General features: G+C 40.8%; 1 protein-coding gene across 1 annotated transcript in view; it reads left to right on the plus strand.

Moving 5' to 3' along the window:
• TMEM132E (transmembrane protein 132E) overlaps positions 1-18511 on the plus strand; it is a 466206-nt gene that overhangs the window by 337765 nt on the left and 109930 nt on the right. The gene's annotated exons all lie outside the window — the stretch shown is intronic.

The raw sequence follows: 18511 nt of genomic DNA on the forward strand, positions 1-18511 counted from the left end.
GGGAGCACCGACGATGAAGAGGATCCCAAAGAGGACGCGCTGGAGCCCCGAGGAGACACCAGAGCTCACGGGGCATCAGGGCACAACGGCTATCCGGTGGCAGCTGAAACAGTCTGCGCTGCCGGATGGCCGTTTATGCGATGGCCCCGACATAAAAAAGCATTGTATGTTGATGCTGCCTTCAACATGCGATGGCCTCTGAGAGGCCATCGCATGTTGAAATTAGCGTATGTCGTGGCCATCGTAGGTTGAGGGGTTACTGTACCCGTTCCGCATAGCCTGTAAGATCCTGCGAGCAGCGCCCACACTCCTCTTGTTCGAACATTTATTATGTAATATAGTAATGTCTAATATTTGTCTTTATTTGTACATGCCCCAGAATTGTAAAGTTCTGTGGAACATGTTGGTGCTACTCTATATAAAAAAATATTATTACGATATATGTACAATTTGTTTTTATAGCAGCAACATATTCTGAAGTGGCAATCACTCAATGTTAAGAGGGTGAGAGGTCCTCAAGAATGCAGGCCGAGCATACGTATTATTTGCAGCCAGAATTACTCTGATATTTCTTGTCAGTCGAGTACAGTGTACCCTTAGATACCTGCTCATGGACTCATTTTTAACTATCAAGGGATTAATTAGGCTATCCATATTGGTGACCCATTTTGATTAAATATTGGCCACCCTTTGCCTGTTGGACAACTGAAACATCTGATCCTACAATATATCTTCTAGAGGTGCTGACATTTCCATTGTACTGATCACACAAAATCAGGGCTCCATCTCAGGTGTTCTGAGACAAGCTCTTCAAAAGTCCTTGAAGAAACCTTTAGCAGTTTTAAGTGTTTTCAACTTCAAAATTTTCTAAACTTCAAAGGTGCTTCAAAACCACTCTATAATAGCATAGGGGTTTGAATGCTTTTGAAGTGACTTTCTTAAAAATGCTATAGATGTGTATGGGTCCCCAACACAACTACCTATATTCCTTGCCTATTTTTAACTATTGAGATGTACAGGTAGAACTGCATGCAAGATTCTTATTAATGGATTAATTCTAACACACTTCACTTACTATTTATGTGTCATATGCAAGGATTCATATTGACCTCAGTGTCCTTGAGTAATCCACAAAAAATATGCATCTGATCCAACACCAAGCTTTATTTGTTCAAAACATTACATTCAAAATGCCCACATGCGATAACAAGGGTCAGGGGGTTTATCATGGCATACGGGTGCTTTTAAGGTAATGTTTTGAACTATAATAAAGCGCAGTGATAAATCAAACATATTTTTATGGCTAGATTCATAAAGGATGTATTTGCATTGTTTGCATCTGTATAGTTTCCTATCTCTGACTTTGCAGCATTTTACACCAGTATTAGGCCTCTTTCACACTATAAAGTTGTTCCTTTTAAAAGATACGTTATAAACATCCGTTAGAAAAGTCTTAATAACGGATGTTAAACGTCTGTTATAAAATTCCATTCAAGTCAATGGGATTTTTTTGATTATGCGTTATGACCTGTTATAGCCCGTCATGAATAATGAACGTTATTTGTGATGGAAGAAAAAACAGCACATGCACTAATGCAATAACAGCCGTTATTTTTAACATTGAAGTCTATGGCAAACAGATGAGCCTTTATGTCATCCATTTGCACCTGGATTATAATATATGTTATTACTTGTGAGCATGCTCAGAAGAGGTGACATCAGCACACTTCTGCAGTGCTGAGGGACTACTACTACTCCCATCATGGGACAAACTTGTTTCCATGATGGGAGTAGTATTTCCCTGGCTGCGGGAATCCGCAGACAGCTGGGGAGGCTACATTAGTGTTTGTACTACTACAGAGTCTGTTCCATGATGGGGGTTGTAGTACAGGGGCTGAGGGATTGATCGCACCAGGTCTCGACCCAATGCGATCAGAAGTTATTAAGCAGGGGAGCTGGCAGCATGCTCCGCAATCCTGCGATGTATCGTGTGTCTCTGCAGGGTTTTTAAAATGAACATTGTGAGTGGCAGCAGGGGCTATATATAAATGCACTGGCGGGGGTCATATCTTTATTAATGCGCTGGGGGGCATATTATAAATGTACTGGGGGGCTAGATATATAGACTATATGTCTGCCCCCCCTGTAGCACTATATATCTTGCCCCCCACAATGCTTTTAATGTACATATGGCTCCTGCTGCCACTCACAATGTTCATATTAACAAACCCCACAGAGAGCCCTGAATGGCTCCTTGGTACCGGCCATTCATGGCTCCCCGCGGGGGTTTAAAAATGAAAGTTAAAACACACAATACATCGCAGGGTTGCAGAGCATGCCGCCAGCTCCCCTGCTTAATAACTTCTGATCGCATTGGGTCTCAGAAGTGACACCTGGTGTGATCAATCCCTCAGCCCCTGTACTATAACCCCCATCATGGAACAGACTCTGTTCCATGATGGGAGAAGTAGTAGTCCCGGCTGTGGGAGTCGATAGGCAGAAGTGTTAAAAGAGCCGTACATGAGGGATGTTATAACGGGTCTTAAAGGGGTATTCCAGGCCAAAACTTTTTTTTTATATATCAACTGGCTCCGGAAAGTTAAACAGATTTGTAAATTACTTCTATTAAAAAATCTTAATCCTTCCAATAGTTATTAGCTTCTGAAGTTGAGTTGTTGTTTTCTGTCTAACTGCTCTCTGATGACTCACATCCCAGGAGCTGTGCAGTTCCTATGGGGATATTCTCCCATCATGCGCAGCTCCCGGGACGTGACATCATCATTGAGCAGTTAGACAGAAAACTTCAGAAGCTAATAACTATTGGAAGGATTAAGATTTTTTTAATAGAAGTAATTTACAAATCTGTTTAACTTTCCGGAGCCAGTTGATATACCCCTTTAATGGATGAATATGCCCTTTATTTTGATGGAGGTTATTCAGCCGTTAGCACCCGTTATGTCATCCGTTATTATACATCCGTTTTGACACAGAAAACAAAAACCCAAGCATAAAATATTGCTGCATGTTTAACCTCTTTAGGATGCAGGGTGTATCTGTACGCCCTGCGCCCGGTCCCGGTATATAACGCTGAGTCACGCCATGACCCCGCATCATACTGGGTCGTTCCCAGCGGCTAATGAAAGCCAGGACCCTTGGCTAATAGCGTGCGGCACCAACCCTTTAGACCCGGCATTGACCCTTTAGACGCGGTGTTCAAAGTTGATCGTCGCATCTAAAATTAAAGTGAAAGCTTCCCTGCAGCTCAGTCGGGCTGATCGGGACCACCGCTGTGAAATCGTGATGTCCCGATCAGCTACAATGCAAACGGAGGTCCCCTTATCTTCCTCTGTCACGTCCGATCAGCAATTGATTGCTCCAAGCCCGAAATCCAGGCTTGATCAATCGACCTCCGATAACACTGATCTTTGCCGTGTCAATGCATGGCAATGATCTGTGTGGCAGATCAGTGCATGCAGTGTAATAGCCACTAGAGGGGGCTATAACACTGCAAAAAAAAAGTGTGAAAAAAAGTTAATAAAGATCATTTAACACCTTCCCTAATAAAAGTAAGAATCACCCCCTTTTTCCCATAAAAAAAAACTGAGTAAATAAAAATAAACATTTATGGTATTGCTGCATGCGGAAATGTCTGAACTTTAAAATATATCATTAATTAAACCGCACGGTCAATGGCGTGTGCGCAAAAAAATTCCAACGTCAAAAATAGCGTATTTTTGGTCACTTTTTATATCATGAAAAAAGGAATAAAAAGTGATCAAAAAGTCTGATCAATACAAAAATGGTTCTGCAAAGTAGAATTGGTGGCGCAAAAAATAAGCCATAATATGGAATTGTAGGTGCAAAATTTAAAGTGTTATGATTTTTAGAAGGTGATAAGGAAAAAATGAAAATGCAAAAACGGAAAAACCCTGTGTCCTGAAGGTATTAAAGAGTTAAATGGGGGTTTGATGTCTATAAACAACAACACCAAAAAAAAAAAAGTATTGATGCATCTTTGTGTTAGTTTTTTTTTATAGGATACCAATTTTTGGCAATTCTTTTTTTTTATGTTTTAGTGTTTACGGATCTGACCATATTATGGCTCTGTACAACTTGGCACAGTAATATGTATCTGTATACCTTTGATTTCATACAGAGACAAATAAAGTTCTTTTAAGGGAGATAAGCTCTATAATACGACATGTAAAGGACGATCTCCAAACTGTTTGCCAATTTTTTACAGCATGCAATAGTAAAACATTGAGGCACCCTGCACTGTATGATAAAGGTATTCTCCCCTGAAGAACAACAAGACGTGGCAATATAGTGCATACAAAGTAGTGGTGGACAGAAACAGCAGGGACCCTTTTTGCAAGAACAGTTCATGGGCCCCTTGTTTTTAGGTCAGGTTCACACTGTTTAATCTCCGGCCGGACGAAATCCAGCCGGAGATTCCAAGGGTGGGCAGGACTGCCAGACATTGCTGTCCCTATAGAGTTCAATGTTCTGGCAGAATTTTTTTAAGGGAATTTCCAGGCAGAAAGTCTACCTCAAAAACTCTGCACTGTGCACATTGGACTCTGCTGCACTGTAATTTCAGAGCAAAATTTCTAAACGAATTTCCACTTGTGTGAACCTGGCATTAAAGGGGTACTGCGGTGTAAAACTTTTATTTTTTAAATCAACTGGTGCCAGAAAGTTAAACAGATTTGTAAATTACTTCTATTAAAAAAAATCTTAATCCTTCCTGTACTTATTAGCTGCTGAATACTACAGCGGAAATTATTTTCTTTTTGAAACACAGAGCTGTCTGCTAACATCATGATCACAGTGCTCTCTGCTGACATCTCTGTCCATTTTAAGAACTGTCCAGAACAGCATATGTTTGCTATGGGGATTTCCTTTTACCCTGGACAGTTCCTAAAAATGGACAGAGATGTCAGCAGAGAGCACTGTGCTCATGATGTCAGCAGACAGCTCTGTGTTTGAAACGGAAAATAATTTCCACTGTAGTATTCAGCAGCTAATAAGTACAGGAAGGATTAAGAATTTTCAATAGAAGTAATTAACAAATCTGTTTAACTTTCTGGCACCAGTTGATTTAAAAAAAACTAAAGTTTTTCACTCTAAAATGCATTGCCGTCTATACGATGGTGCAGTTCCGAGTGGTCCTAGCGCCATCTGGATCTTTAAAGTGCAGAAAGTCCATCTTTTCTGGACATTTTCGACCATGTGAACCTGGCCTTAGGGTTTGTTCACATATCGTACAATTCACATGCATATTCTATTTTTTGCATGCATTTATGTCTATAACCTGCAAAAACGAAAAGAGAAATAGCATCGAAATAGCATTAAAAAAAAAAAAAAACTGATTCCTGTTCATTTTTGCTGATTATGGTTGAAATGCAGGCATAAAATAAAAAAGGCCAGAGAATTTTTTACCCGAAAATGAGAACAATGCACAAATCTTTAGATCTCCGGGCAGTCAGAAATCCAAAGGCTCTTACATTTTAAAACATTTCTTTATTGGTCTAGGAACGGTCGGCTCTGCTTAGGGTAAATGTATGGATCAATACATTCAGCTCCTATAAGGGAAATATAATATCACAGCTTAATTACAGTAATAATGAATCATAAATAGGCAATGGTGATATTTTACACATGACTTGTACTAATTTAAGTTAATACGTATCTGAGGGGAAAATAAAAAATGTGCTAAAAATAATCCTACTTTCCGAAGCATTAATGCTTGGTGTTTTAGCGGCCATTCATTCACGTTTTCCATTAAGAATAGTTAGGTAATGATATGTTATGCCCCCGTAATGTTAGCGTAATAGCGAAAGTTATTTGTTTAAAGAAATGTTAGTTTCTTCTGTGGGACTGGATTGAGCACGCTACTTCATATTAATTTTTAGCAATGGGAAAGTTAGGATTCCAGTCATGAGCATTTCTCCCTGTAACACTGGCATACTGTATATATTATATATGAATATATATTTGTTAGCTGTCTTTTGACTTCACATTTGGAGTCACATTTTTTAAGAAATGATTCACCTGAATCTATTTTTATAAAAATCTGATTAATAATGCAGGGAGAGATGGGGAATGGAATGGTTTCACTGCTGCCAAGCTGCTATTCCTCTTTCAGCACAGTGCCAGTCAAGCTTTTGCACTCCACATGTGAAATATTGGGCTCTTTGTCTTGGATACACTGTTTGACAACATAAGCTTGTTAGACAGCTCCCACATCGAGACTATTATGTGTCAGATTGCTCAGGTACTCAACTCAAAGATAGATGACTCGAAATTGAGGGCAATAAAGAAGCAATGAGACTTGACACTATTACTTATCAAAGAAAAACTAAATGTAGTTGAGTAATGCCTTAGGCAACAACATTTTCTACACCCTATTAAGGCATACAGATTTAACATTTCACTATTCCTAAAGACAGTCCATTGATGTCAACAACTGCCCCTTTAATGTGTCATTCGATTGCAGAGAAGATGAACACTTGCCAGCCAGGGTTTCAGTTACCCATCAGAATGCCAGGTCCATATGACTTGATAGCAGCCTCTTACTTTATAATAGACCCCACAGGTCTTACAGAAAAACAACCAGGGGTCAAGTCCTGGGAATAAAAAGTGTGGGAACTCACCCAAAATTTCCAGTTAAAGGGGTACTAGACATCTTTTCCCCTATCCAAAGGATAGGGGATAAGATGTCTGATCCTGCGGGTCCCGAAGCTTGGGACCCCCACGTTCTCCCTGCTGCACCCAGCATTCGTTTAGAGCATTGGGTGCAGCGCTGGAGGCTCGTGATGTCACAGTCATGGCCCCCCAATGCAAGTCTATGGGAGGGGGCGTGACGGCCGTCACGTCCCCTCCCATAGACTTGCATTGAGGGGGCATTACTGTGACATCACGACCCTCTGCCCCGCACCACCAGTCATCCGGCACGGAGCGAAGCTCACTCCGTGCATTGGATGTCTGGGGTGCCACAGCTGAGATCACGGGAGTCCTCAGCAGCGGGACCCCCATGATCTGACATTGTATCCCCTTTACTTTGGATAGGGGATAAGATGTCTTGGGGTGGAGTACCCCTTTAAGGGCTGGTCCTGCAGGACTCCTGCTAATGGGAACTGCGTTCCTCCTGTGGAAAAAGTGCAGGAACTCCGTTCCCATGAGTTCCTGCAGGACTTGAGCCCTGAAAACAACCCGTTTTGAAGTTTACTTTGGAAACACTTCACATGCCCATACACCTTAGAATACCATTCGGCCACCTATCTAAGGTGTATGGCGGGCTCCAGACTCCGACAGATGATGTCAATGAGGCAGATAGTTGGATGTGTTGGGTTTTTAATGTCCTACCTTATTGTTCTGGGACGAATAAGCTGGTGAAAGCTGTCTGGCTATGTCTTACTTCTGCCCTCCCCATTGAAGAAACATAAACATTCCACCATGCCAAATATCCATGTGTATAGTTAGGTCCGGAGAGATCATCTAATGATAATCATATGGTCAAATGGTTCAAAATCTTTAGAAACAGAGAAGAATGATGGCAAAAAAAAGACTACCTGTTCCATCTAGGCTGTTATTATGTAATGTAATTTTTATTCTTATCTTAGGACAGATATATGTTTATCCCAGGCATGTTTATGGTCAGAATATCTCCAGCCAGAGATTCTGTAGTGTGAAAGAGCCCTTAGAGTGATCCTGATCATATTCACTTGGTGATTCGGATCCAAGTTAGCTTGCGGCCTTAACTGAACGTAATAAATTTTATACAGAAAATGTGGTACGTACGATAGCTATATAGGCTACAATAAATTTTATGACTCGTTTAGTCAGAAGTATGCTGCGTCTAGTTCACAGCTAAAGTTCAGGAGCCTTTTATGTAGAACTGCCAGTGTATTAGAGATGCATGTTGACATAGGAATCAATGTTTCTGATAGCATCTTTATTGCTGAGGAGCTTTGATGTGATCAGAAACATGGCATTAATGGAAAATACAAGTTTCAAGGTACAGGAGGCTTCATTAGACACCTGCATTTACATAATGCTATGTACATAGTTAATAAACTACGTGCACTACCTACATAAGTCATAAGACTATAATGGGATTTTCTAATGGCCATATAAGATTTTGTAACTGCCGTTTTACAGCTGAATCTTAGATGGAACTTCGTACGGATCTTTAAAATGGAGTAATTTTGTAGTGTGAAAGGGGCCTAAGTTGTAAAGTGTGAATAAACACAAGGGGGCATTTATCAAGGTATTTAGAGCCTTTTTTTTGCTTACTCTGGGTGCAAAAAAAGTCACCCCTCGTCTAAGCAGTTTTTGTGTGACTTTTGTGGGTTAACCAAAAGTTGCAAACAGCTTTACCTTAGTAAATTTGAGTTTTCACAAGAAAATCGCACATAGGCAAAAAAGTCGCAACTCTTTACAAAAAGATGCAAGTCTGCTCCAGGTCTGACCTGGAGTACAAAACTCCCATACATGAGCAAATTTTAAAAGTCGCAAAAAAGTCTCACAAAAGTCTCAGCTCCTCCTATTTTATTTTGCTTATGTGCTACAAATTTATCAACCCCCTGTGATAGTATGATAAATATGTCACGCATAACTAAAGCAAAAAAATATATATTTCTTGAGAATTCGCTTACCAAAGCAACAAGTATAAATGTTTCCCAAGGTCTTTTTATGTTATAAAAATGAAAAAGTATACAGTAAAAGAAAAAAAAAAAAATAGATTCAATATGGGCTATTTAAATGGGGGTTATCCAGGAATAGAAAAACACAGGTAATTTCTTTCAAAAACAGCTCCATGTCTGTCTCCAGGTCGGGTGTGGTTTTACAACCTGGCTTCATTCATTTTAATTGAACTTTGCTAAATAACCACACCCAACCTGGGGATGGACGGGGAGCGGTTTTTCCATAAAAAGTATTTCTGTTTTTCTATTCCTGGATCACCCCTTTAAGTAATTTATGCATTACCTCAGGTTAAACATCTGCCTAGTGTTTAATGGTGATAGCCAAACAGGACTTAAAGGGATTCGATTAAAGGACTCGATTGAAAAGTTTATAATACAAAGTAGGAATTCTCCTTATATAATACTTAAATAGGCACTGTTCTTTCAACAAACTTTGCACAGATCAATAATGCAAGGGAATAAAATACACTTTTATTTTTTTAGACAAAAATGCTTCTTTCCACTGATTAAGCTTAGGATAAATGTTATACTGATGCTCTGTGTGTAATATCCCTGCAGCTATCTTAGGCATTTTTCTGTGAATACCCTTTAACTTTGTTTTGTGCATTTCACAATGAATTTGGATGAAGCAAACACGACTTGACCCTTAAAGGGGTACTCCGCCCCTAGACATCTTATTCCCTATCCAAAGGATAGGGGATAAGATGTCGGATTGCAGGGGTCCCGCCGCTGGGGACCCCCGCAATATAGCATGCAGCACCCAGCTGTAACTGCTTCCGGAAGCGCTGGAGGCTCTCAGGCTAATTTCTCCAGACAGAAGATCGTGATGTCACAACTCCGCCTTCGTGTGACATTATGCCCCGCCCCGTCAATGCAAGTCTATTGGAGGGGGCGTGATGGCCGTCAACTGGAAATTGCTTTTAGGCCCGAGGTATATAGTATCATCTTTATTTTAGCCTAGAAACTAGAAATGGTAACAATGACCTGGCTTTTCTTACGATTTTTATGCTACGTTGTCACATTGCTTTCTGAGCTGAGAAATACCCCTTGGAAATTCTGGTGCAGCAGACTTCCATTTTCTTCATAGAGAATTCAGCAGCACCATGCACTTCAGAATTTCCACTGCAGATAGAATCTCTGGATTCCGTAGTGTGAACCTAGCCTAATTCCCTGTTGGTTTCATTTCTGGCAAAAACTGCATTAGATTCCCATGTGTAAAGCTAGCCTTAAAGGGGTACTCTGGTGGAAAAAAACACCAGTCTGTCCATGTCAGGAACTGTCCAGAGTACAAGCAAATCCCCAAAGTAAACCTCTCCTGCTCTGGACAGTTCCTGATACAGACAGAGGTGTCAGCAGAGAGCACTGTGGTCAGACTGAAAAGAACTCAAGAAAGAAATACAACTTCCTGTGGGGCATACAGCAACTGATAAGTACTGGAAGGATTACGAAAGTACAAAAACCCCAAAAAACCCTGCGTCCTTAAGGGGTTAACAAACATTTTCATTCAGTCTGGTACTACTATATTGTTGTCAGGTCCAGTTTTTAGGCAATATCATTACATTTAAAACAAGAGCATATGCTGGATGTATGATAGTCTGTTATATTGTATTTGTATCTATTGTGTAATGCTGCTTTTAGCAATTACTGCTGAGAATTAACACTGGATATAACTCATATGTTTCACTATTTATTCCATTCTCCAGTGTCAGTAGCTGGCAACAGCGTCTTTATTGGGTGCCATAACATACTTTATTTTTTCATTAAAAATTCATGCTTTGTGAGCACCGTTGTATATATTTCAGCAATATAAGATTGTAGTAAGTCAGTATTTAATATTCTTGCTATATTCATTCAAAAACAGCCTCAAAATAGCAATAAGTTAGAATAGGACTGCTGAATGAAAAATTCTCCTGTTCTTTTTGCATAGCCTTTATTACTGTTCACGTAAGTATTTATGCATATGGTATTTACAGATATATTGAAGCCCCAGCGGCAGAGGTTTCTAATATCTTATGCCTTATAATCAGATTTAGAATAATAACCACAGTGACAACTTTCTTAACTGTGAATAGAATGCTTCAGAAGGTCCAGTATAGTTTCAGCTTAATAATTACTTATAAATTATCATTTTTTGTTAACGTTTAGGTCAATGTACATGATTGTATTACTATTCTGTGTTGTAGAAACCTGTAATATAGTGCCTAAACCCTGCATTGTTGATTTGCAGCACCGTGGTTATGGTTCAAATGTGACTTATATGCACATTTGCTTGGAGTTTGTATGTTCTCCCCATACATGCGTGAAGGTCCTCCAGGGGTTCAGGTTTCCTCCCATACTGTAAAGGCATACTCATAGTTAAAGGGGTGTTTCAGTCTCAAAAAATGTCTAAAGTGAGTCAGTGTCAGTGTTATAAAAAAAATGAACTACTGTATATTGACCTACCACGATCCCTTGACGCTGTCGTTCAAATGGTTCCTGTTTTCCCTCCTCACTGATGGTTCCAGTGATGTATTCTTCCCGCAGGGACAGCCCACTTAGCCAGTCACTGTCACCTTCCTAAGCAGACAGTTTCTGTGGAAATGATGTATCATGAGAACCAGAAAGAGCAGCGGACACCAGAGACCATTGGAACGGCAATGTGAGATCAGGGCAAGTGACTATGGTGTATTTCATATTTATATAGCACCCTTACTCACTTAAAAATCTGAGACTGGAGTAACTCTTTAGTTTGAAATTCATTCTGTCCCATTGGGGGCAGGGACCAATGCATATGATGAATATGTTGGTGCTACAGTTGGTGCAGTAGAAGGTTTCACACAGCATTTTTACTTTCCCCCAAAGAAACATGCTAAGCTCTAGTGGACTCAATGGCCTTCATTTACTAGGCTAAAACCGACTTGTTTTTTTTTTTTTTTTTTTGGGGGGGGGGGGGGTTATTCCAAGTTATTTTGGCACATAGGGGGAGATTTATCACTGCTTTTAGAGCATTTTTGTCTATGTTTTGGCGCAGTTCAGGCTAAAGCAGCATATTTTGAGACTTTTATGTGTCTTTTGATATAGACAGTTTCACTCTTTTTGCCTACCCGTAGAACTTTTTCTTTTTGACCATGCAGTGGTCACGTATTTATCATTTGCGACTTTTGTCAAAGTGTTTTTTTAGACGCAAAGCTACACCACCTACCAGTAGGTGTGAGAATAATTTCTACCTTCCACAATTCAACCCCTTGTGGACGACAGCATCCCCTTCCATGACACGAGCTCAGGAGCTGAATGCTGGTCATAGCTGGGAGGTCTTAGACACCGCAATCAAATTTGATTGTAGCATGTAAAATGCAAGTAAAAATGTCCCGGCAGCTCTGTGAAAGTAAGTAAAAACACCTAACCTGCCCAATTCAGGACCCGGGAAAGTGTCTACTTCCCTCCCTCACAAGCGTCTAGAAAAAGTGTATGGTAGAGCTTTTCCCACCACAGCAGAGCTGTGCAAAATTCCTCATCCTGCTGCACCTTCTTGATAAATAAGATGCACGCTAGTCAAACCCACCACCTGAATAAACATGGGAAAATAGCTCTACCATAGACATTCATAGATAAATCTGGGCCATAGTGTCTGCGACATGTCTGCACCAGTGTGAGCCAGGAAAAACCGACAAGCCCGACATTGCATTGTGAAGAGCTGGAAAGGGGACGTGGTCTGTTGAAAAGGAGTATGGTCAGGCTGGAAAGGGGTGTGGTTTCACAACCTGTCCTATTTACTGTTAATTTCACAGAAAATCCTGTGAATAAATTGCTGAAAATTTCCACCTAGAAAAAAGCTGGTCCAAAAATGTTCCTGACATGTAAATATGAGAATCCCCATAATAAATGGAGAGGAATCCTGCAAGTCTAAAACAACAATTCACATTAGTAAAAACCAAACACTTTTCGTAAATGAGGGCCATTATGTGTAGATGTATTGTGTGACACCGAGGGAGTGAAAGGGTGCTTCTGTCTAGCTGGGATAGCAGACCCTCCCACCTGTGAGCGGACTAATGAGAGCAGCAGGAGTGGAGCTGATTTAGGGTGCAGTCACATCACGATTCATTAATACGGTCACCGGAGCTGGCTGGGAAAAGTGAAAAGCAGGCGCTCCCCAGCTGAACCTGGTCCGCATCGCAATCATTTGAATGAGCCGACCAGAGTCAGATAGTGACTCCGATCATTTTTGCCCCGTATCTAGTTTTGTGACCAGACTGAAAACCGTTGTATACTACCCTATATACTACTATAATGAACCCTTAGATAGGCCATAAAGTGTAGTCTGGACTCTCCCTAGGACAGCAACCTGGCTGTAAGGGGGAGCCACGGGTCCTTGCTAAGTGGCACACGTCTGTAATTGACCCATACCAGTGAAGTGGACTGTGACAAGTGGTGGCAACATGCTATGTGCGAACAGTGAGTAAAAAAGGTTTCAGAAGAGCGTATGTGTTTTAACTGGCAGGGAACAGCCCACCAGTTAGCAGACAGGACATGCTGGTATGTGTAGTTAGTGACCCAAGAGCCCAGCCTGTTTGTTTTGTTCCAGTGTTTTATTTATTTTATTATCCTGCAACCTTAATAAACTGAAGCCAGGAGGAGCAAGGAGCCAGTGTGGAAGACGAAGCTGCTGTTTGTGTGTTCATTGAAGAAAAACGTGTCCTTTGGCTATAGCCAATCCCAGAGTATATCTCACATTTGCTACTGAGAAACAATGCAGTGTCTACTCCCACATAGGCCAAGGAAGCTGTACTATCCTAGTTAAAATGTGTAATACCCAAACAGTACTGTATTGTATATGTAGTCTCTCCTTACTCCGGTTATTTATCCTTTCTAATCATAATCGTACTGTAGCTGAATAGAGGAGTAACCATCCTTACAAATGGGTGAATATGAAGAGAAATAGATAGCAAACACACTTCATTAAACCCAATATTTTGTTTTGTATGCTTTATTTTTCTCTTTTGGAAAAATAAGATCAGAAGCTTTCAGCGAACAGAAATCTTCAAGTAGCGTCTTCCCACCAGCTGGAAATGGGGCTGGGATAGTGAAGAGCTATTTTTATTGTCTATAAAGTTTTAATGTGACATGTCTATTAAACTCACAAGAGCAGCGAGTACAAATAAGCATTACTCTAAAACAATAAAAGTAAATGTAGAGAGTAATTGACATGTTCTTTCACATAAATGTACTGGAGCATTTATATGGCATGAAATAACCATGTGTTGTTTTGTATGTTATGTTTGTGTAAATGCTTCAGTAGTACCGGATGGTTTGGGGATGGATGCTTGAAGAAGGTATCACAGATCACACAGCAATAGATACATCTTGTGTATTTCCAGTGTATATTAGATGGATGTCTACTGTTTTGGTTTGTAACCTTCCTAAAAATGTCAAAGCTTCTCATTTTAATGGTTTTCTGCTGTTCTGCCCAAATTATCATTGTCAATACAGGAAGTCGCAACTTGATGGACCATAATATACCCAGTCCCATTAAAGGGGTACTCTGTCAGACATTTTTTTTTATTTTTTTTTTACTATGTTCATTCTGTCAGCTATTAAAAAAAAAAAACTTTACTTACTACCCACACTCCTCCAAAGCCTCTCCGGTATCCTGCTCCCTGCTGCCAGCGTGATTCTCCTCCTGGTGCTGGGGGTCTATCCATCCCATGCAGCTCAGCGAATTGCTGGCCACATCGGTGTCCCATCTTGTCCAGTGACTGGCTGAGCATCAAAATGACGTATTAAGCCTCAGTCCCGGTCTTCTTCCTCAATACGTCACTCCACCCAGACAATTACTGGCAGAAGCAGGACACTTCTGCACTGTGGCAGATCAACACCTTGCACCAGGAAGAAGATTACTCCGGAGGCTAGGAGCAGGATACCGGAGGAATCAGGGGATGCTGGTCTTCTTCCTGCACCATGGCTCAATACATCACAGTACTGCTCAGCCAATCACAGGCAGGACACTGCGGTGGACACCGATTCACTAAGCTGCACTGTGAAGGATCGACCCTTGCAATAGGAAGGGAATCAAGCCGAAAGCTGTGAGCAGCATATACGAGACAATAGGGAAGTAAAGTTGTTTTCTTTAGCTGACAGAATGGGCTTAGTTAAAAAAAAAAAAACTACTGCCGAATTACTCCTTTTTTTTTTAGTGTGCAGTCTGTAGGGAGGTAGTAACCCATTACAACAATGTCAGTGATACTACTCATTTGATAACTTATTAGTGAAGAATCTGGACAGGTACCATTATAGTCAGTAAGTTACAAACCTACTACCTATAAATAATATTATAGTTGTAAATGCCTTCTTTGGTGTTTTTATCATACTTCTATTGCTCACACAAGTCACATTTCCATTTCCATGTTTTATCTGCTGTAGCAGCTTTGCTTCTTTCTTGTTCTTTGTTTAAAGGTTGCATTTTCATCTCATGCCTTGAAGTTGTCTAATTTCCTCCCCTTTGATGAGGCTCCTATCCCCTTGGCTTACATTCTGTCATCATTTGTCATTCCGACCTCTCATATTCTTGCCTACAAATGTTTCATCCAAACCCCAGGCCAGCATGGCAGTTGGGGAATTGTGTTTTCTGCTTCATTCCCTGTTAAGCCTTTTGAGATGTGCCAGCAATTACAATGTGTTTGCCATGTTCTCAGACTGGAAAACATCATATTGGATATAGCAGAGAGTAGGCGTTGTTACTACCACAGCAGCAAACATCCTGCTGGTACCTGTGTACAAATCAACTTGCCTCTGGCACCCTTCGGGCTCCTTCACCCTGTCACTACATAGCCCATTCAGTAACAAACACTTCACTTTCCCAGGTCTTTACCGCCTAGCTGCCAGCTTTCTGCTGGACGTCTCTGCTGTATTAGTAATGATATTTCAAGCTACCGGAGGTGAACACATTACTAGTTAAGAGGTGCTCAAGAATATTGTTCCACAGAGATTATTTTGCTTTAGGTTATATAGAGACCAAATATGTTGGAGATCTATCACCATATCGAGATAAGGGAGGTTAAAGTATTGACAAGTATCTTATAATTGTCTAATATAACTATAGTTATCCAGATTTTACTGGAGTTTTATGACTTTCCTAAAGTTTCATCAGATTTGATACTGAATGAATGAATTGAACAGAATGGGAATTATTTGCTACTGTTTTGTACAATGTAGACACGCTAAAAGTGTACAATGTTATATAAACATACAGTAATAAAGGTCAGCATTACAATAGCTTAATTTAAACTCTACACAATGTTTTCTCATAGAATTGCTCAGATCTAAAACCATTTTTGAAGGTTGAGCCTTGAAAATTTTCGATTAAAGCAGCAGGGTTACTGGCAGTACGTGTGACTTCGCAAAGCATGTTGACTGCCTATTGTGCTTTTAGAAGGGAATATAGTAAATGCTCAAGGCACCACAGGGATGTAGTGCAGTTAGTACATTGTTGCGTGGCTCTGTAGAGATAGAATATAAATGTACATGAGACTTAGAATAGGTTATCCAGAGTCTTAAAATTGATTTCCTAGGCCATCCGTGTTAGATTAGAGGGTCCAATCCTTTAATTTGAATGGGACAAAGCTGCAATATATCAGAAAGACCTCAGCCAGATTAATGTTTAAGCCAGATTTGTAAATTGCCTCTATTAAAAAATCCTTATGCTTACAGAACTTATTAGCGGCTGTATACTACAGAGGAAATTCTTTTCTTTTTGGATTTTTTTTCTGTCACAACCACAGTGCTCTCTGCTGACATCTCTGTCCATGTCAAGAACTGTCTAGAGCAGGAGAACATCCCCATACCAAACATATGCTGCTCTGGACAGTTCCTAAAATCGACAGGGGTGTCAGCAGAGAGCACTGTGGTAGTGACAGAAAAGTAATCCCAAAAGAAAAGAATTTCCTCTGTTGTATACAACCGCTAAAAAGTACTGGAAGGATTAAGAATTTTTAATAAAAGTAATTTACAAATCTGTTTAACCCTTAAAGGGGTTCTCCGGTGCTTACACATCTTATCCCCTATCCAAAGGATAGGGGATAAGATGCTTGATCGCGGGAGTTCCGCCGCTGGGGACCCCCGTGATCTTGCACGCGGCACCCCATTTGTAATCAGTCCCTGGAGGGTGTTCGCTCCGGGTCTAATTACGGGCGACCACAGGGCGGTCGGCGTTTGACGTCACTCCTGGGCTCCGGTGTGACGCCACGCTCCGCCCCTCAATGCAAGCCTACGGTGGGACACCCACGATCAGGCATCTTGTCCCCTATCCTTTGGATAGGGGATAAGATGTGTAAGCACCGGAGTACCCCTTTAAGGACCGTAAGGCCTGAAGAAGCGCTAACGCGTGATACGGTCCGTTGCCCAAAGTCTCACCTACTGTCCGTTCTCCCCCTCCATATGGAATGCCGTATGAAATGAATGAAGATTCCTGCAGCTACAGACCGGTCAGTGCTCCGTTCTTTCTTTTTTCTTTGTTGATGACCACACAGCTCTCTGCTGACATCTCTGTCCATTTTAAGAACTGTCCAGAGTAGGAGAAAATCCCCATAGAAAACATATGCTGCTCTGGACAGTTCCTAAAATGGACAGAGATGTCAGCAGAGAGCACTGTGGTCAAGATGTCAACAGAGAGAGCACTGTGTCCCAAAAAGAAAAGAATTTCCAATGTAGTATTCAGCAGCTAATAAGTACTGGAAGGATTAAGATTTTTTTTAATAGAAGTAATTTATGAATATGTTTAACTTTCTGGCAGCAGTTGATTTAAAAAAAAAAGTTTTCCACCAGAGTACCCCTTTAAGCCAATATCTTATTTTTAGCCTTATTGAGCCGAAGTTTTTGAGTGTAACCGGTTTATTTTATGAATCACTGTCAAGCATTTTTTGTATCTTAGCTTCATGGACCCCTATAAATTTGACATGATGGGAATTAGGTCACTCAGCTCTATTTGCTTGTAAGAGCTGCAGACACTGCTGAATAGCTATTGGATACGCAAAACGTATAATATTGCCTCTTTATTTCGCAACCAAGTGTCAAGTGTGTGGCTGAGTTGGCGTAGTGCCACAGTTTGACAGGCCTTCTCCCTCGCCTGCACCTCCCTGCCCTTCCTTTATTGAATTACAGAGCCCTGTACATCAGTCAAGAAAGGGGGTGGTAGATGTGGCACTACACCAGCTTCTGTGGCACTACACCAGCTTCTGCCCCACCTTCCTCACACTTGGCTGAGAAATAAAGAGGCAAGTTTGGCAACCATAGCTCCAGGAAAGGTACAGCTTTTTTTTTTTTTTTTTTTTTTTAGCTATCCAGCAGTGTCTACAGATCTTAGAAGCACATCCAGCTGACAGATTCCCTTGAATGGGGTTCCCTGCACTACCTGTAGATGCATTAAAAATAAATGTATATGGCATAATCTACAGGCTATGTATGCATGTTCCAATACCTAATATAAATTATGTGGGCAAAAATGGAACTATGTTGTATTATTTGGCTACAATAGGTGATCGGCATGTTGTGCATTTAACTGACTTTACTGGTGGTGACAGAAGCAGCTGTGTCTGATATGTGGTTATGCTATGGTTTAATCTGTAGTATAGGAACAGCTGCATGGAGTTTTCATTAATGACTAAATATGTAGATATGAGTTTGCTCTGCTTGTTTCCTAAGTGGGTTAAGAAATCAACTCTGTCCTCCATACGTCTGGCAAACACCCATCTCCCTGATGAGCTCTGGCCAAGTTCTGGATGCGGAGTGAGTCTGCATTCAGCAAAGAGCCTGGGTGTGAATACTAAGCAGCA

Source organism: Hyla sarda, chromosome 2 (genome assembly GCF_029499605.1).
Source record: "Hyla sarda isolate aHylSar1 chromosome 2, aHylSar1.hap1, whole genome shotgun sequence".
In the NCBI taxonomy this organism is placed as follows: Eukaryota; Metazoa; Chordata; class Amphibia; order Anura; family Hylidae; genus Hyla; species Hyla sarda.